The sequence below is a fragment of the Portunus trituberculatus genome, chromosome 41, assembly GCF_017591435.1.
Source record: "Portunus trituberculatus isolate SZX2019 chromosome 41, ASM1759143v1, whole genome shotgun sequence".
Taxonomy (NCBI): domain Eukaryota; kingdom Metazoa; phylum Arthropoda; class Malacostraca; order Decapoda; family Portunidae; genus Portunus; species Portunus trituberculatus.
The window spans coordinates 14,385,941-14,393,442 of NC_059295.1; positions in this window are offsets into that span (position 1 = coordinate 14,385,941).

The window sequence follows — 7,502 nt, forward strand, 5'->3', positions numbered from 1 at the left end:
ATATATGAATTATTAAATATTTAAAATGATGAATAAATACATGCAAGTAAGTTGTAATGATAACAATAACATTAAGAATGAACGTACTAAGGCCAAAGCAGCGTGTGAACTTCGATACGATTATCTCTTTCAACTGGAAAGTTTATCATACATTCAAGAGAAAGTCCGTGGATGTTTGTTACACAAGCTCCTTACTGACTCAAGATTCAATCACCTTAAACACAAAACTGTTTCCTCTAAATTTGATGTCTTCTACCTCCAAATTCAAAGAAACTCCTAACGTAAATTCCTATATTCAATTAAGCTCCTTCAAATTTCTCAGGTCCTTTCTCCCTATCTTCAAGCTCTTATCTCTTATCTCTGTGCACATTCCTCTTTTTCCCAAGATCCTTTCTTCTAATTTGAAGGTCCTTCATAGTAAAATATCCCTTTTAACACTCAATTGTTTCCTATTAAAGAAAGGAAAAAAATAGTAATAGTAACCTAATAATAATAATGAGAGTAATAATAATAATAATAATAATAATAATAATAATAATAATAATAATAAAATAATAATGATAAATACAAATAATGTTATTATATTATTAAACAATTATCATAACAGTATGCAATGATAGTGAATAAGGATGTGAGAGAAAACACATTCACATGTAAGGAGTTAAGTTACTCAACACCTTACACCTGTGTTTCCTCTCACCTTCTCCAACCTGTCTAAATGTCTGAACAGCAGTAATGATAATGATGATAAAAACAATAATAATGATTAGAAATGGCACTTCATCCCTATAATATGCTCTACATGAGTCAAGACAGAAGCATTCTCTAATCACCTAAAAAAAAAAAAAAAAAAAATATGTCCTGCAAAAGTATAGTCCTAGTTGTTAACTGAAAGTTGTGGGAGATGAGTGTTGTATGTAGTGGAATGGTTATTCTACTGTCACTGGAAACTACACAAATGTGTATATACTAATTTGTATACTGATTACATGTGACTGCAGATTATTAAAAAAATAAATATATAATGTAAATTCTCTAGCACAGTGCTATTCAACCTGGGTGGACAGTCCACCTTATAGTGGACGAGATTAAGTGGGGGGTGGACAGCTGTCTAGGGGTGGAGTACTGGGTATTTTGAGCCTCTTAGTTTGAGATGAGGTGTGTAAATATATGGATGAATATGTAAGTTAAATAAAAAAATAAGAGAAACTGCTTTTTTCTGTTTACACAGTCATAGAAATGAGATATGAAACAGATTTTAAATATTAAAAACGTGAGATTTTCAATGAGACTTTTTCGGGGTGGGGTGGACAGATTCTACTTAATCACCACTAGGGGTGGACGACATTAAAAAGGTTGAAGACCACTGCTCTAGCATAAGAATAGTGAAAAACAATGTAAATCTGGCTTATGAAATATCAGCTTAAAGAACCTTATAATACATAGCTATATAAATGAAAGATGTATTATCTATATATATCTACTTACATATACTAATATGGCTGTTGAGATGCACACACACACACCTTTCACGTGTAGCCCCTGTTCACCTAGCAGTGAGTAGGTACGGGATGCAAATCGAGGAGTTGTGACCTTGTTGTCCCGGTGTGTGGTGTGTGCCTGGTCTCAGACCTATCCCAAGATCGGAAATAATGAGCTCTGAGCTCATTTCGTAGGGTAACATCTGGCTGTCTCGTCAGAGACTGCAGCAGATCAAACAGTGAATTACACACACACAGACACACACACACAAATTTACTGAGTTTCTACTCTAGAATAGTTGATAGGGTACAAGAGAGAGAGAGAGGGATAGGTTGATTGTATTTACTTGGATTTAAAAAAGGCATTTGATAAAGTGCTACATGCAAGGTTACTGTGGAAATTAGAGGAGAAGGGTGGTTTAAAAGGAAACACATTGAGATGGATGGAAAATTATTTGATGGGGAGAGAAATAAGGACGGTAGTCAAAGATATGAAGTCCAAGTGAAGAGCAGTAGAAAGTGGAGTGCCACAGGGGTCAGTATTGGTGCCAATACTTTTTCTCACTTATATAAATAACATGCCAGAGGGAGTGAACAGCTACATGAATCTGTTTGCAGACGATGCGAAACTGTGCAGAGTTATAAAGCAAAAAGAGGATTGTGAAATACTGCAAGAAGACCTAAATAAGATCTGGGAATGGAGTAAAAAGTGGGAGATGGAATTCAATGTGGACAAAAGCCATGTCATGGAAATGGGAAAGAGTGAAAGACGACCAGTGGGAATCTATAAGATGGGAGATGGAGTAGAACTGGAGAAAGTGAAAAAGGAAAAGGATTTGGGAATGACGATAGAAGAAAATAATCAACTGGCAAGCCATATTGATAGAATTTTCAAAGAGACATATAATTTGCTAAGGAGTATTGGAATAGCATTTCACTACATGGACAAAGAAATGATGAAGAAACTGATAAATACTATAATAAGACCCAGATTGGAATATGCAGGAATAGTGTGGACTCCTCTCAAAAAGAAACACATAAGGAAGGTGGAAAGACTACAAAAAATGGCTACAAGAATGGTCCCAGAACTTGATGGGATGACATATGAGGAGAGACTAAAGGCTATGGATCTTCTAACATTGGAGCAGAGAAGGGAGAGAGGGGATCTCATACAAGTTTGTAAATTGATAAATGGAATGAACCACGTGGACAATGAGTATCTGATCCTGAGAGAAGAATATGCCAGTTGAAGCACAAGATCGCATAGTAAGAAGCTGAGGAAGGGAAGATGTGTAAGAGATATTAAAAAGTATAGTTTCCCGCAAAGATGTGTTGAGACGTGGAACAGTTTGAATGAAGAAGTAGTGTCAGCAACGAGTGTGCATAGTTTTAAAGTAAGATTGGATAAGTGTAGATATGGAGACGGGGCCACACGAGCATAAAGCCCAGGCCCTGTAAAACTACAACTAGGTAAATACAACTAGGTAAATACACACACACACACACACACACACACACACACACACACACACATGAGGAGACCTAATAACAATGTATAAAATAGTAAGTGGCATTGAAAAAATAGACACGGAAGACCTGGTGCTGGTGACAGAAGCTAGAAGGACAAGAGGACATGTAAAGAAGATTAGGATGAGGCGTTGTGTGAAGGATATTGGAAAATACAGTTTCCCACATAGAATGGTGGAAAAGTGGAATGCATTGGATAATGAAGTTGTTACAACACATAGTGTGCATAACTGATTATTAAGGAAAATTAAGGAAAAATTAGATAAATGGAGATATGGAGACAGGACACTATGAGCCCTGAGTAATAAAATTGTTACAGCACATAATGTGCATAACTTTAAAGAAAAACTGGATAAATGGAGACATGGAGACAAGACAATATGAGTCCCACTTGAACCCTGTACAATACAACTAGGTAAATACACACACACACACATACACACACTTACTCTGGCAGGGCAAGAATGGCACAGTATTCTACCAGTACCCTTCACACAATGCTTAGAGTGGCCCCCCGACACACACACACACACACACACACACATACACCAGATGGTGTATCAGACTGGGTGTTAAAAGAACGTAAAGAGCAACTACTGGATCCAATTTGGGAAATAATTACAAGTTCAATAAATGAGGGAAAAGTTCCACTAGAATGGAAGAGAGCTAACGCAATACTGATATTTAAAGGAGGAAAGGCAACTGAACCACTAAATTACAGACCAGTGTCATTTACAAGTGTCTTGGGGAAGTTATGTGAAATAATTATCAAAGAAAAATGGGTTAAATTTCTAGAAGAGGGGCAAGTCATATCGAACAGACAATTTGGATTCAGGACAGGGCGGTCATGTGTATCAAACTTATTAAGCTTCTACTTGAGTTATTGCAGGACTTGAAAACAGAGATGGATGGGTAGACACAGTATACCTGGACATTAAAAAGGCTTTTGATAAAGTCCCTCACGGAAGACTACTTTGGAAACTAGAGAACATAGGAGGACCGCGAGGAACCTTGCTGGAATGGACAAGAGATTATTTGAAGGATAAGGAAATGAGAACTGTGATCAGAGGTACATACTCATCTTAGTATAAAGTAAGTAGTGGAGTGCCACAAGGGCCAGTGTTAGCCCCCATTATGTTTCAGGTTTATGTACACGACATTCACATTGGGATAAATTTATTTGCTGATGATGCAAAGCTGCTACGAGTTATCAAAACCAGACAGGACTGTCTGCTGTTGCAGAAAGATTTAAACAAGTTCTATGAGTGGAGCAGGAAGTGGAAATTGGAGTTTAATGCCAAGAAATGTCACATAATGGAACTAAGAAAGAGTAAGAGAAGACCGGTATGGAGCTATTTTTTTATTTATTTAATTTTTTTTTTATTTATACCATGTTGGCTTTTTCACGGGAATTTATGGGCTAAAGGGATAAAATCTCAAAGCCCAGAAAATTGCCCTGAGTGAAAGAACCTAACTGGACCGTGGATAGGATTCGAACCCGTAAGCTTGGAGACCCCTCGGACCCCAAAGCACGCATGGTTCCACTGTACCATGGGAGAAGAACAAATAATGAAGACTAAAGAGAAAAAAGATCTGGGAGTGATCATACAAGAAAATCTGAGCCCTGATAAACACATGAGCAAGATATTTCGACTATCATATAAAATGTTGACTAATATAAGAGTGACCTTTCATTACATGGATAAAGATATGATGAAAAAAATCATAACAAGCATGATACGCCCAAGGCTGGAATATGCAGCAGTGGTATGGTTTCTGAACTCTAAAAAGGATACAAGAAAATTGGAAAGGATACAGAAGATTGCTACAAAGATGGTGCCCGAATTAAAGGACCTCACATATGAAGAACAACTGAAAGAAATGGGACTGCCAACCTTATAAGATAGAAGAGAATGTGGGGACCTAATAACAATATATAAGATAGTAAATGATATTGAAAAGATAGACAAAGAAGACCTGGTGCTGTTGATGGAAGAAGATGGAAGGACAAGAGGACATGAAAAGATCAGGATGAGTCAGTGTGTGAAGGATATTGAAAATACAGTATTCCACACAGAATGGTGGAAAAATGGAATGCATTGGATAATGAAGTTGTTACAGCACATAGTGTGCATAACTTTAAAGAAAAATTAGATAAATGGAGATATGGAGACAGGACACTATGAGCCCTGCTCGAACCCTGTACAATACAACTAGGTAAATACACACACACAAATTAGCCCATGGTTCTCTAGGAAGGAGAGGATAGATCCTCACTGACCACACTTTAGTGAGTCAGTTGTATAGACATATAAGAAAAAGGAAATTAAGAGACCTCTTACTTTCTTTGTTTAGTTGGCATACTTACAAAAATGTTAAGAGAGGCATTTCCAGTCCTCTACCCTTTAAAATAATTACAATATAAGTTTAACAAATTAAATTATAGAATAAGCCAAAACTTTAAAAGTTCAACAAGATCATTTTCATAAATGCATTTTCAAAGTAGCATCACATCTTACAGCAAAAGTTTTTATTTTAATTACTGAGAGCTGACCATTCCACACCATACAATACCATTCACCTTGATGCATAAATCAATGACATGAAGTAATTCCATCTCTTTCAGCTTCAGTTGGAGACATCAACAGGATGACACGCTCACTGAAGCATGTTCTTATGACTATTCAATATATAAGAAAACTGGTCCTCAGTTCTGATGCAAAACTATAAAGTACATGAAAAGAAACCCTGTGGATATTCTTTTATGCTATTATGAGCAGTGTTTCTGGTATGTAGGCATATTTTACATCACACATGTAACTACGTTTACTGAGTATCCTTATGTGATATAAAATATGCTTACATGATGATGATGATGATGATGATGATGTATGTAAGTATACTGAGTGACCTTTAAACAGATGGTCTAATGTACTTGTAATATGCATCTGCAAACTCATAACCTATGAGTATTTAAAGGTGAATATGCCAGCTTTTCTGTTCCTAAAATGACATCTTCAATATGGTTTATGTGTGATTTTGTCACTTGCTTAAAAAGAAAAAGAATACTTCTTATATATTACCTAGGATGGTATCGATCACCATCTATTATCTGATGCTAACAGCTTTTGTAATTGGTATAAAAATCAATATGTTGTGTATAATGTGTGAAACTAGACACCCGTATGCAACTGCAATAACGCTAAATAAAATGCTGCAGTGCTCATGACAAATATTGCATAGGTTTTTGAGAGAGAGAGAGAGAGAGAGAGAGAGAGAGAGAGAGAGAGAGAGAGAGAGAGAGAGAGAGAGAGAGAGAGAGAGAGAGAGAGAGAGAGAGAGAGAGAGAGAGAGAGAGAGAGAGAGAGAGAGAGAGAGAGTGAGTTTTTATATCAGTGTTGGATATTTGAAATTGAAGTGTTGTGAAGGTGGGGTATACTCTGTGATATGGAGTAGATCAGGAAAAAAACTAGATGTGAACAGAGGCAGGTGTGGATGATGATTGCAGGGTGCATGGGTGAACAAGAGAATATCAAGTAACAAAAGATACTATTAGAAATTTTAGGATATGGATATGAAGTAAGTATGGACTAGATTACAAGTGAAATGTTCAAATAAGGAGAAATGATCATCAAATGAATGTACAGGACATATGATTAAGAAGGATAAGGCATGTTATGAGACTAAACCAAGGGCTATCTTTGCCTTAGTTTATATGGAGAGTGATGGCCAAAATGAATGTAGAAAATATATGTGTCTCTTAAATATGGCTAAAAAACTTTAGTTTATGGAAAAGTGTGATTCTAAGTGTGTAGAAAAATATAAGAGTACAATTGATGAAGAACAGGTAGCATTTCACAAAGGAAAGAGGATGGCAGTTAAAAATACATACTCTTTCTACAGATATGACACACTGATGTACTACTGCAGTGAGTGGCAGATCAAGTGTTAAATGTGCAAAGATGATCTGTACTGCTATAACATCTGTACACTTATATAACAATGATATGAGGCACATAAAATATCCTCTCTCTCTCTCTCACACACACACACACACACACACACACACACACACACACACACACACACACACACACACACACACTAACACACACACACATACACACACACACACACACACACATGAGTGTGCATACTTTTAAAGTAAGATTGGATAAGTGTAAATATGGAGATGGGCCACACGAGCATAAAGCCCAGGCCCTGTAAACCTACAACTAGGTAAATACAACTAGGAAAATATACACACACACACACACACACACACACACACACACACACACACACACACACACACACACACACACACTCTTAACCAACTACAAACGTGGACGGAGGACAACAAAATGACCATCAACCACACCAAGACTGTGGTGATGCACATTATTATTTTGTACCTCCACAGCAGCAGTCCGCCCTCCCCAGCTATCTGTGGGCCCTCACTCCCTCCAGGTGGTCCGCAGCACCAAGCTTCTA